Genomic DNA, 14,563 nt, shown 5'->3' on the forward strand with positions numbered 1-14,563 from the left:
TCTAACCCCCTGCCAAGATGCATTTTGTTGTATCTAAATCATCCAAGATAGATGGCGATCCAGCCTCCTTTTGAAAACCTCCAGTGAAGGAGCTTCCATGACCTACCTAGGCAGTCTGTTCTTACAGTTAGGAAGTTTTTCCTGAAATTTAATCTGAACAGGAGATCAGGGTGGATGAAGAAGCTGTGGCTCAAACCAGAATATGATCCCTTTCACCAGTTGAGGCCCTGATGCCTCCTCCTCCATCAATGGCCGATGATTTTTGGCAGCCTCATTAAATGGGTGGCAGACTCTCCCTTGAGGAGTCAGAGAACCCCAACACAAGCTTTTGGACATTCTGCACTCTGCCACACCATCTAGAGTTGCCCTCCCTGTTAACGAGGCTCTACTGGAACTCGCTAGGAGCATCTTTCAAACCCCAGCCCTACTGACACCTACTTGTAAGAGGGCCAACAAAAATATTATGTCCCCACCAAGGATTCTGAATTCCTCTTCTCTGACTCACCTCCAAATTCTCTGGTCATTGATGCAGTGAATGAGTGGGACAAACACCATTATAAATCCACCCCATATGACAGAGACCAAAAGTGCCTGGGTCTCCTGGGAAGGAAGGCCTATTCATTGGCTATGCTACAATTCTGCATTGTGAATTACCAAGCACTGACAGCCAAGTACAACTTCAACAACTACATAAAATTTGGATTGTTTATTGAACACCTTCCTCCATACCAAAGGCAACAATTCCGGGCCACTATTGCTGAGGGACAGTTGCTGGCAATTGGTTTTCAGTCCTCGACCTACAGGGTACATACTTCCATACAGTGATACACCCGTCTCACAAGAGATCCCTCCAATTTGTGGTGGGCCAGGATCATTCAGTGTCGGGTGCTTTCCTTTGCCTCTCTTCAGCTCCAGAACTGTTTCTCAAAACAGAACTGTTTCTCCTATCAGTAGCGGCTGCTTATCTGCATCATCAGGCTATCATGGTATTTCCATACCACAATGATTGGCTACTTGGAGGTCGATCCTATCAAGAGGTATTGTCCACTACAAGGACAGCACTTTCTTTGTTTTTGGGCCTGGGCCTTCAGCTGAATAAAGAAAAATCCACACTAACGCCTGTCCAGAACATACAATTCATAGGATCATCCCTGGATTCTCTGACATCCAGAGCATCTCTTCCCATGGCCGGGTTCTGAATATTACTGGGTCTTGTCAAAACGATTCAGGACAGCCCCCAGACCTCAGCCAGAAAATGCCTTCAGCTTTGGGGTCACAAGGCTGCTTGTACATTTTGACAGAGCAGGTGAGGATACACCTCTTCTGTTCCCAGGGGTGGCTTAGAATGGCTTACTTGCCAAACAGACACAGTCTAGACAAGCGAGTGTCAATTCCCCAGTGAGTGAAGCCTTCTCTAGACGGATGGAAGATTCTTTGCAATGTAGGGGCAAGGGTCCCCTTTCTCCAACCAACATTGACAATAACTGTAACCACAGATGCATCTGTTAGGTTAGGGGATGCATCTTGGCTCTCTGACAGCACAGGGCAGATGGTCGCCCAAAGAGACCAGCCTCCATATCAACCTTCTGGAGCTCAGAGCAGTCAGAAATGCCTGTCTTCATTTCCTTCCTCTCATCAGATACAGATCCATCAAAGTCATGACAGACAATGTGGCTTGCATGTTTTATTTCAGTTGGTAAGGAGGGATGAGATCCCCTTCCCTATGTGCTGAGACAATAAAGTTGGTGCATAAAGCATCACATAAGGATCTCAGCAGTGCATCTGTCCAGAATACAGAATGTCACAGCCAACATGCTCAGCAAGTGCTTCTCTGAAGAACACGAGTGGGAGTTGGGTCCCCAGGTTCTAGTCAGAATCTTTCAGACTTGGGGGTTTCCAAAAGTAGACCTTTTTGCCACAACTACAAACAAAAAATACTGTCTATTTTGGAGGAAAGGTTAGATTGTAGTTCCCTGGGGGACAGCTTCCTCCTGTCTTGGATGGACAGACTGTTCTATGCCTTCCCTCTGACACCTCTCATCCTCAAGGCAATAAAGAAGATCAAGCAGAAGAAGGCAAGAGTCATTCTGACAACCCCGATATGGTCAAGGCAAATGTGGTTTCTTTTCCTGATTCAGCATGCTCTCTATCCTCCGATAGATCGCCCAACAGTTCCTCAGCTCCTCTCCCAGGATGCTAGGTGTCTGATGCATCCCAATGTGGGCATTCTTCAGCCCAAGGTGTGGTTCCAAGATGGTTTGTGGGGCTAGAGTCATCCTGCTCTGTGGAGGTACAACACATACTATTAATCAGTAGTTCTATCCTCCAGAAGTACATACCTTCAAAAGTGGACAAGATTTGGCTGCTGGTGTGAACTCCACAATGCTGCTCCTGAATCTGCCCCACCTCCACTTGTCCTGGAGTATTTGCTACAGTTTAAGAAATCGGGACTGTCCCTTAATTCCATCAAAGTTCATCTGGCAGTCATAACAGCTTTTCACACTACTATCAAGGGGTTCTCTGTTTGCTCACTCCACAACTGTGAGATTCACAAAAGGCTAAGGGGAATCTCTTCCCACAGATAAAGGTTCCTACTGCTATCTGGGACTTGATCTTGGTTCTCAAGAGCCTCACAAAACTGTATTTTGAACCAATTGCCCCTGCTCATTAAAACAGCCTTTCTAGTAGTTATTACCTCAGCCTATAGAGTTGGAGAGATTGGGGCCTTAATGGCAGGACCCCTCCTCCCCCGCCCCTTTCACAATGTTCCACAAGGATAAGGTGTCGTTAAAACCACATCCCAGGTTTCTTCCTAAAGTAACTTCCAAATTTCACCTATATCAGAGAATATATCTACCAGTTTTCTTTCCAAACCTGCATGCTTCCAACCTGGAGACTGTTCTCCATACTCTAGATGTCAGGAGGGCGTTATCCCATTATGTGGATAGAACTAAGCCATTTCATAAATCTAGTAGACTGTTTGTTTTGATTGCAGAAAGGTCAAAGGGTTCTGCCATTTTTACCTAGAGATTCTCTAAATGGATTTCCAAGTATATTATAACTTGCTACCAGGCTATCAACATGCCATCCCTTATCAGCATTTTGGTGCTCTCGACTAGATCAGTCTACATCTATGGCTCTCCTTAAAAATGTTCCCGTTTCAGAAATCTGCAGAGCTGCTGCATGGTCTTTGGCACATACCTTCTCTAGACACTATGCCTTGGTTGATGCCTGCAGCTCTGATGCTGCAGTTGGCAACGCAGTTCTCTCTTCTGTGACGGACTGTTTAAAAATAGATATATAATATGGATCAGAGAATACATTGTTCAAAAGGACACTATAAACATCTCAGAGCTGTGGTCTCATTTTAAGACATTTTTCTTTTAAATTTCTTGGACTGAAAATATGTTTTATATTAAATGTGAGTTATTGCACAGGTTATAGTATACATACAGTGGTTTGTTTATTCTTTGTAGTGGGCATGCTTCTATATTTAAGTAAGTATATATGCAAATAAAATATAATCCAAGAAGTTCTCACTGCTCACCTCCCCCACAAACAGACAAAAAACCCTCTGGATTCTTCAGGAAGCCAAATTCTCCACAGGTTATAATAGGGCATACGTCTATTGACTTCATCTGACTGTGCCAAATGCACTGCTGATATAAACAGGTAGGACTATTGCAATCAGTGGAGTTACACTGACCTATACAAGAGGTTAATGTGACCCCAAAATGTTTAAATAGGCCTGCTGTCACTATGTGGCAAACTGTAGATCTGCCACTGCTGGCAGTGGCCTTTAAACAGGTTCTCACCTGACCCAAATTATTAAATGGTACTTTTTAAAAAATCCATCATGCAGGCACAATGTTACTTTACAGCTCATCTTTCTTTACCAGTCTTCACTGAAATAAGCAATACTGCATTTTAAAATACAAACATATCCCACCTTTTTCTCTTCCTTCCATGGATCAAACACACTGTGTGAGGAATTAGACAACCTCACTCTATTACTTGATGTTCCACTTCCGAAACTAGAAAAAAATACAACTGTACCTCATAGTCTATATACTGTTCTATTGTTAATAGTATCTACATTGCTTACTTTGCTCAGTTGTTTGGACATATTAGGCTCCATTGCTTTTTATGCTAATATTGTCATTCAATGTACTTCGGGCTCTCTGTAAGACATAGCGTACTGCAGGAGCTCTATGAATCCTAGACAAAAACTTCGTTAACATGGAGTTAAGGATGAGAGCACTTACCAGTAATTTAGGGTAAAATACATTAGAGGGGTATGGTAAGTATCCCAAAACCAAGCATCATAAATCTAAGAAATTCAGAGTTGTTAAATCTAAATGTTACAGCAGGAAATGCAGTGTTAAGGCACTCAAACTCTGTAGTTACAGCATCTAGCATACGAAGCAGATGAAGGCATTTAGTGTTTATGGTCCCAGATTGGAGTAGATTACACTAATTTTTAATCACATTTTTTTCCTCATGTCACTGCACAGCCAACTCATTTAGAATTGCCCTCAACATTACTGGGTCCACAGTTCAAATCTTTAAAAGGCCACATTTAGATGCTCTTTTTCACAAAGGCTACTGCCTCCCATTATTCCTAGTGGGAGAGAAACCAAGGTGTCCTCCAATGCTGGCAGGAGGTGAAAAGAAACACAGTGACCATCTTTGCAAAGGACAGACTGTGGCCTCAGTCTGATTGAGAACAAAGGGAGATGGCAGCCATTTTGAAAGAGGGCAGTTCTTCATGGCCTGCTCTATAGAAGAATATTATTTGTCAACCTCAGCTGAAGAAGAAAATTTCATTTTTGACGAATAATGAGAGGGAAATGTTTGTAAGGTGGTGGCTCCTCAGATGTAGCCTATGCACAAAATGTCTGTGGATTTTAACTTTGGGAAGTTTGACAAGTCTTCATTGTTCTGTTCAGATCACTGGGGCAAAAAAAGACCTGATGCTGGGTACTATATTCCTTAAAGGGGTCATTTTAAAAAATAATTTTAACTTGGACACTGATAAACCGATTAACTTTTAAATGTTCAGAAAATAAATGTGGTGCTCAAAGAGTAAGTCCTTTAACTTGGGAGAAAATACATTGGGTTTTTCATACACAAAAAAGTAGTTGAATCCCTGCTTTAAGGGCAAAACTCAGCTCAACCTTAATTATGCTACTGGTGCCTCTGTAAACGCCATTTACAATAGATTGCAAAGTCTTTCAGTTTACATAAAGTGAAATGTTTCACACTTATTTCTCTCCTCTTTCTGCCATTCTGTCTTGTATTATGAGTGAGTTACAGTAATTGTTAATGGAAAAAATCATCCTGTTTAAAAAAACCCCACAGAATAAAACCTCAAAGTCTGTCTTATTTTTAAATCAGTAAAGCTTCTGTAATTTCTTGGCTGCCTAGCAGCTTCAGGGAGAAGTCAAAGTACTAGCAGAGTAAATGCAGTGTGGGAGGAGTTCAGCTGAAGAATAAATTAACTGTATTTCATTTCCCCTTAATAAAGAATTTCAGTTTTTCCACAGCTAACTATATAATCAGTTTGCTCCCCTGCTGGCTTGCTAACTTGCTGTTGGCTTTGCTTCAATAATATAAGCCTGTAATGAGGGCAATGGGAGGGTCTAATCACACTGAGGAGAAATAAGCAACTGTGATATAACAGGTAGTTTTAGCTGTGCAGAATTTTGCTGTATCTCTTATTATTAAAGAGCCCAAATATGTTTCCCCTATGTCTGCTCCACTTTGCAGAATAAAAAGCAGTGTACTCCCTGAGCTTCATTAAGCATTTTTCACTGATTGGGTGACACTAAATATTTAAGTCCTTCTCTGTTTTCTGCAGCCTTGAGTTACCAGCATTTCCCCCCCACCCCCGGCCCTGAAGTTTTATCATTAAGCAATGTAAGAAACTCCAGTAACAAGAATGCATTTCAAGTTTGGTTGCCTGCATGAGGAATATAACATAATTTTGTTTCTTTCTGCTATAAAATCGTTAGTCAGAGTATACTTTAATTGTGAAAATTATCATACCAGAAGCCTTGGAACGATTACAGAGACAATATATGCTATAATAACAGCTGAGTTTGTTTTTCCTGCCTTTACCGTGCCAAGAAATTATACCCTATATTATGGGTTTGTTCACTAACTCACTTGTAATTCCACATTTTTTTCAACACTTTGGCTATACCAGACACAAGTTAAACGTACAAGATAAACAAAGATTATCTTTCGTCACACTATCACCAGACAAAAGGCTCTTCTGAGCAAGCAGTCCCTACCCCTTCACTTCTCTTTCTGCTCCTCATTCTAAATGCTCTACTTTTAGTTGCAGATAATATGCTAGGCAGCAGTGTGCAAAAAGAAAACAGTTCTTGTCAAATGAAATGTAGCAAACTTGTGGTGTTTTCAAAATTGAATGGGGGGAAAATCCACTTTTACCTAATGCTTTGGAAATCTTTGCTGCCGGGGGGGGAGGAGGGGGATGGACAATAATTTTGTGGGGGGCTGGGAGGAGGTTAAAGTTCAAATTTAGTTTTCTGCGTCAATAGGTCTCATTCTGAATTGCAGCCAGATGATCAGCAGCATTCAATGTAACACCAGGCAGATGCGGGAGGCTGGGCCAGTGTCAAGGTAGATTTGGAAGAAAAGTAAATAGCATTAACCAACACAGTGACTTATCTAATTGCTCTAAAGCTTTTCTGCTAGTTATTAAATATATATATATTTATATTCTAAATAAATATATGTAGTTAACGTTTTTTTAAAAAGGCTGTAAAACTCGTACCTTCCTGTAGCTCCCCTTGTGCTTTCTGAATCATATGCTTAGCTTGGTGACAAAAAACATCATCATTTTGACTTCAAATCAGAAGTGCAAAGTCAACATAGCTGACTGAGTTCTGCATCATCAAGGAGCTTTCAGTGGCATTCTGATTTCGGAATATTCTGGTGGTGATGCATAAAGCAGAAATGGCACAACCTGATTTAAAGCTATAGAGGTGCACTTGCAGCATCAGCAGTTAGGAAACCATCTTGTTTTGATTTGTAAACTGGGTGAAATTCGCTATGGCTGCCAAATAGATCTGCAAAGGTATTGTTTTCCTGGGTTAATTTTCTGACCACAAATAAGCCCAACACCGTGTTTATTAACAAACGTGGACTTATCATGGCTGAATCTTTATCAATATTTGGAGCTCTTTAAATATGACAGTGCAACACGAGGCACAGGTCCCTTGCAGATTTAAACTAGTGTAAATGGTGGATTCTCTTTCATTTTAAATCTTTAAATTGTGATTTGAGAACATTAGTAACTCAACCAGAGGTTATGGATCTATTACAGGAGTGGGTAGATGAGGTTCTGTGGCCTGCTATGTGCAGGAGGTTAACCTAGATGATCATGATGGTCCCTTCTGACCTTAAAGTCTGAGTTTTTAAAACCACAAATGTTTCAAATGCCTTTTTTTTCTTTTGTAGCCTTGACAACAGCTGTGGAATGATGGAGGATAGCTGGTAAGGGCATGGAAAGCAAGGTGTGAATGGTCTAGTGCTGCAATCTAGCACTGTTCCAGAAGTAGAGCACCACTCTGGATCTTCCTGCATGTCTGTCTGCTACTGCTCACAATGTTGGAGTTCTGCTCATTCTTTGCCACATTTCTGGTTCATAGCTGTGATAGTTCCAGCCTAGGAAATGCACTACTGATTGGAAGCAGCCCTGCTGGCTAGAACCTGGTACAGTAGCTTGGAAATATTGGGTGGCTGGGTGAGACGTTTTGGTATAGGGAGAGGCTGGGATCCATGACTGAGCAGAATCCTAAGGCACACTGTAAGCCTTTGTGAGGCTGAATGGGGAATATAGAATCAAGGGGGTTGAGGGGTGAGAGGATGCCTTAGCAGCCAGATGGAGAGGTTGGGTAGGGGGGCTAACAGCTGGTCCTGTGTATTCTAGGGAGCCTTTGATCCCATAACTCCTCCAGTATATGTTTAAAATTGTTTTTTTGTGTATATATAGTTTAACTTTTAAGGCAAAAACATGTTTGAAATAGTATTTAATCGCTTGACAGCCCTATTAAAAAAATTAATCAGAATTAAAAAAATTAATTGCGATTAATCATGCTGTTAATAAAAGAATACAATTTATTTAAATATTTTTGGATGTTTTCTACATTTTCAGATATATTGAATTACAACACAGAATACAAAGTGTACAGTGCTCACTTTGTACAGTACTTTATACTGTATTGTACTTTACAAAGTGTATTGTACTTTATACACTTTATTATACAGAATACAGTGCTCACTTTATATTTTTTATTACAAATATTTGCACTGTAAAAAAACAAAAGAAATAGTATTTTAATTCACCTAATACAAGTACTGTAGTGTAATCTCTGTATCACGAAAATTCAACTTACAATTGTAGAATTATGTACAAAAAAACCTGCACTCAAAAACAAAACAATGTAAAACTTTAGAGCCTACAAGTCCAATCAGTCCTACTTCTTGTTCAACCAATCGTTCAGACAAATAAGTTTGTTTACATTTGGAGAAAATAATTCTGCCTGCTTCTTGTTTACAATGTCACCTGAAAGTGAGAACAGGCATGGCACTGTTGTAGCCGGTGTTGCAAGATATTTGTGTCAGATGCACTAAAGATTCATATGTCCCTTGATACTTCACCCACCATTCCAGAGGGCATGCATCCAGGCTGATCATGGGTTCAGCTTGATAATGATCCAAAGCAGTGCAGACTGACGCATGTTCATTTAATCATCTGAGTCAGATACCACCAGCAGAAGGTTGATTTTTTTTTTTTGGGTGGTTTCGGTTATGTAGTTTCCGCATCAGCGTGTTGCTCTTTTAAGACTTCTGAAAGCATGCTCCACACCTTTTTCCTCTCAGATTTTGGAAGGCATTTCAGATTCTTAAATCTTGGGTCAAGTGCTGTAGCTATCTTTAGAAATCTCACATTGCTACCTTTGAATTTTGTCAAATTTTCAGTGAAAGTGTTCTTAAAATGAACAACATGCTGGATCATCATCCGAGACTGCTATAACATGAAATATATGGCAGAATGCGGGTAAAACAGAGCAGCAGACATACAAGTCTCCCCCAAGGAGTTCAGTCACAAATTTAATTAACACATTATTTTTTTAACAAGAATCATCAGCATGGAAGCATGTCCGCTGGAATGGTGGTTGAAGCACAAAAGGACATATGAATCTTTAGCGTATCTGGCACGTAAATATCTTGCGACGCCAACTACAACAGTGCTATGTGAATGCCTGCTCTCACTTTCAGGTGACATTGTAATTAAGAAGTGAGCAGCATTATCTCCTGTAAATGTAAACAAACTTGTTTGTCTTAGCGATTGGCTGAACAAGAAGTAGGACTGAGTGGACTTGTAGGCTCTAAAGTTTTACATTGTTTTGTTTTTGAGTGCAGTAATGTAACAAAAAAGCCTACATTTATAAGTTGCACTTTCATGATAAATAGATTTCACTACAGTACTTGTATGAGGTGAATTGAAAATACTATTTCTTTTATCATTTTTACAGTACAAATAGTTGTAATAAAAATAATATTAAGTGAGCACTGTACACTTCGTATTTTGTGTTGTAACTGAAATAAATATATTTGAAAATGTAGAAAAAATCCAGAAACATTTAATACATTTCAACTGGTATTCTATTGTTTTACAGTGTGATTAATCACTATTCATTTTTTAAATCGCAATTAATTTTTTTGAGTTAATCACGCAAGTTAACTGCGATTAATCAACAGCTCTAGTGTTTAACCAATTGTTAAGGTATATTCTACATAGTCAACTATGTCAAAATGCTTTCTGAGACTTCTATCTGCACTTCACTAGTTGAAAGTAACAATAGTAAAAGTATTAACACTTTGAAAATATTAAGTGCTGTACAAAAATTAATCATCACAATGGGTTTGTACTAATAATATTAATAGCCCCTTACTTCAGGTGGTAAAGCAGAGAGAGATCACGTTCCCAACACCACATGCCAAAGGTGCAGTTGGGATTAGAATTCAGGAATTCCTGGCTCCCAATCCCATACGTACTGAAGACCCTCGCTGTAAAAAATCATCCTCCTTCAAGGATTCTCAAGTTGGACACACTAAAAATCACTAGTTAGTTTTTACATTTTAAACACAGTCCTTGCAGTAAAACATTCAACCAGATGTGTAACTTCTACAGATCATCTACTGTTCTTTTGTAGCCTTAAAATAATATTTAATACAAAATTAGCTAATATTCTTGTTGCTGCCTGTTTGCTATTTAAGTGAAGCATTTAAGAAACTTTAACTGATGAATAATTCATGTATTTTCTTGTCATAGAGCAATTCAAATCTCAGCTAAGTTTTAAAAAAAGTAAACATTAATTTAAAAACCCTCTCTACACCATATTTTGATCTTGCCTATCTTCTTCAACTCACAATAGCTATTTCTCTTTCTTTCTTTAAAATTTTATAAATTGCTATCTATTGTTTTATTGTTTACATTTGTTTCTATGTATACATTGATTCATATTAACTTAGCTTTTTCTAAGTAAATGGGAATATATTAACTGTCTCTCAAAAATCAATTTTATTTTTTGTTGATTTTGCTCTCTTAAACTACATGTTTGCAGAGTATAAGTATTTCCTTTCAAAAATATTTAAATATGTGTATTCTTTGAGACATGGATTCTTGTTCAAATCTCTAGAGAAGTCAAAATATATGTCACCAAACCCCACCCACAATGAAAAACAAAGATCTGGGTTTTGTCTCGTGTTATAGTGCAGTATTTCACTGCTGTTCTTGGAGAACCGTCTTCATTTCTTGTAATGGAATTGTAAGCAAACCCATGCTACATGGTGTTTTTCACAATCAATTATTTTGTTCATTTTGAAATATATCTGTTTTCCATGTAAAGTCCCTATGTACCTTCTCCAACTAACCCCAGGAAAATAAGTTGTTTATTTTAAAAGATTTTGAAGTCTGAGTGGTCTAAGATATGAAGAGACAGATTAGTTTGCAAGGCAATACTATACTACAGGCCTGCATATCCTTCTCTTTGTCAGAAATGGGATTATGGCAGAAGTATAGAGGATTTCTTATCCATATAATTTGATGGCAGGAAATATTAAAATAAACTATAAACTCAATTTGCAGTTTGTCTTAGGGAGGAAATTGGGATATGACTGGGTAAAATACATATTGAAGGCTAATATCTAAAAAAACTTGGATTTGCAGAAATAGAACTATTACATAAGCCTCTCTGCCATTTTCTTTCAGTAACACTGAATATAGTTACTTTACCATTTATTTTATTAAATGTAAATGTTAAATTTCCAAGCAAAGCTATATAAGTATGAGTTTTCTTTACCCTTTACAAAAACTGATGAGTTTTAGTCTCTTATTGTTGAATAAATTTCTGTGTCTTAATCCACACAATCAAATTAATTGAGGAATTAAGCTCCAGAGGAAATAGTCATTACATTATGGAAGATTCACTTCTACAAAAGGAATTACTAGTTTATAAACCTAAAAACATTAGGGACCTAATTTTTAGAGGTGCTGCACCTCTGCAAATCACTTTGTAAGTGAATTAATTTTTTATGAAAAGTACGAGATTAACGTCCACTGAGAAATTACAACGGGGTTGTAACACTGCAAGCATCCTCTTATGGCCCCATCACTGTCAAGATGAGATGTTTCTTTTCTTGTATTGTGGATACTGGTCCATTGGTGGACTAGGCCAATCAACTTGCCTCACGTAAGGCACTGAACAGCCATCAGAAGATGGAGGTTTTTGGTTACCACCAAATCGGGCTTGTTTCAAATAACAATTCAGAGAATAAACATGACCATTTGAACAAAAATAATTAAACGTTCAGGGAATTCTTCTATTCTTCTTGTCCTATTCAACTAATTGCCTTAAACTTGAATGAATACACTTCATGTCTAAATGAGGAACTAATAGTATTCAGCCAAACATGTTCGAAGCAATACACCTGCATCCCTATTGCAGTGGTTCCCAAACTATCAGTTGTGTCCTCCAAGTCGGGTTGCATCATTAGTGTATGGGGCCACAATCCCACTTGAATATACAAACACAAATCCGAACATGTCCAGACCTGCTCTACAAAATGGTGTCCTCCACTTAGTGTGACCTCACACGCGCTGTATGTGACAGGTCACACTTCCTGCAGGATGCTGTTTTGTAAAGCAAGTATTTCTGCTGGGGACTTGCAGAGGTGCTGCATCTGGTGCAACCTCCAGCAGCGAGTCTAGTGATGTAGATATAGGGTCACATGAATCAATAACTCTCAAACTAGGGTCAAGCAGGCAAAAAGGTTGGGAACTGCTATGCTACTGCTTGAGCAACAAACCTCAAAGCTCAGATTATGATGCTCCTACTATTCTAGTCATAGTCACTTAAGGACTGCTCACTTAAGCAGACACTGCCAATAACGTGGCAGTTTCTGTACAAGACTCAGACCTGGTCTTGGGGCACTGCAAACTGTGTTGTTGCAAGTGGCACCCTCTAATGCTGGTCATGCATGAGAAACAGAAGAAGGGTAGCCTCAGGCATTGACCTCTGTATCTGACTTATGAGAGTTGTTGCTCTCACAGGCAGTGCCACCTCCTGCCGTCTAAGAAGCTAACTCCTCCTCCTTTTCCTAACATCTTTCAGGCCTTGTCTACACTTGCATTGGCATGGAGGGTACCTGTAGCTACACAGAATCATAGAATATCAGGGTTGGAAGGGACCTCAGGAGGCCAACTAGTCCAACCCCCTGCTCAAAGCAGGACCAATCACCAATTTTTGCCCCAGATCCCTAAACAGCCCCTTTCAAGGATTGAACTCCCAACCCTAGGTTTAGCAGGCCAATGCTCAAACCACTGAGCTATCCCTCGCCCTGCATAATGCAGTGAAAAGCAGGCTATGTCCACACTGTGGTGTTAGCTACCCCTGACAGTGAAAGGCTCTGGAAGGGAGGAGGCAGCACGGAAAGATTCTGGCAGAGGCTTTCCCCACTGTCTCCTCTTCCTGCAGTGGGCAAAGGCTAGGGTTGCCAGGCCTCCAGTTTTCGACTGAAACCCCCGGTCGAAAAGGGGACCCTGGCGGTGCTGGTTAGCACTGCTGACTGGGCCACTAAAAGTCCAGTTGGCAGTGCAGTGGGGATAAGGTAGGCTCCCTGCCTGCCCTGGATTTGTGTAGCTCCCAAAAGCGGCTGTCATGTCCGGCCCCTAGGTGCAGGAGCGATCAGGAAAGCTCCGCATACTGTACCCGCCCTCTGTGCTGGCTCTGCAGCTCCCATTGGCTGGGGACTGCGACCAATGGGAGCTGTGGGGGTGGCGCTTGTGGGCACAGCAGCATGCAGAGCTGCATGGCTGTGCTTCGACCTCGCCGCTCCGGGAGCAGCACAGAGCCAGGGCAGACAGGGAACCTGCCTTAGCTCCACTGCACCACCGACTAGGAGCCACCTGAGGTAAACACCGCCAGGCTGGAACCTGTACCCTGAACCCCCTGTCCCAGGTTGGAACCTCCTCCCGCACCGTAACTCCCTCCCTGAGCCCCCTCGTGCACCCCAAGCCCCTCATCCCCGGCCCCACCCCAGAGCCCACACAGACCAGCCAGAGCCTGCACACCTTCCCGCACCACAACCCCCTGCCCCAGGCCTGAGCTCGCTCCTGTACTCCAAATCCCTTGGCCCCAGCCCAGACCCACCTCCTGTACCCCAAACCCCTCATCCCCAGCCACGCCCCTAGCTGGAGCCCTCACCCCCTCCCTCACTCAACCCTCTGCCCCAGTCCAGTGAAAATGAGTAAGGGTGGGGGACAGCGAGTGACTGGGGAGTACGGGGCTGGAGTGAGTGGGGGTGGGGCCTCAGGGAAGGGGTGGGGCAGGAACGTTTGGTTTTGTGGCATTAGAAAGTTGGCAACCCTAGCAAAGGCTCTGGCAGTCGGGAGGCAGCAGCACACTACAATGCTAAAAAATAGCCTGTCAATATAGGAGCGATGGTTTGGGTGAGTAGAGGGTAGGGATATATACCCTAAGGTTCTGGCTTGTCTTTACTTGCCAAAGCAGTGACTCACTGTCTACATGGCTATTTATACCTGTGTTAGGAGGTGTGCAGTATCTGTACTCTACATGTCACTGTAAGGGTAGACGTAGCCTCAGTTCTACAGGATTGTAGAGAGAAATCTGCTGTTCTGCAGGAGACTAGAAGCAGTAGCTTCTTGACCAGTCCTAGGAATTTTAGTATTATCATTATCATTCTTAGTTTTGAAGGAGAGGAATTGATGTGGTACAGAGAATTAACAGTGGGTACAGACGGAAGAGTAAGTGATAAGTAAAGGAGGAGAGAGAGAACAAGATATAATAAAAGAAAGGTAGGGGAAAGAGAAGTATTCAACATTATAGAAATACATTGGGAAGAGAAACACCAGAACACAATGAAAGGAAAGGAGAGAACAAAAGCAAGAGACAAAATTAATTCCTGCCATAAATACAGTGAAGTACAAACCTGCTTCTGTTTATTA

This window comes from Eretmochelys imbricata, chromosome 2 (genome assembly GCF_965152235.1).
Source record: "Eretmochelys imbricata isolate rEreImb1 chromosome 2, rEreImb1.hap1, whole genome shotgun sequence".
NCBI lineage: Eukaryota > Metazoa > Chordata > Testudines > Cheloniidae > Eretmochelys > Eretmochelys imbricata.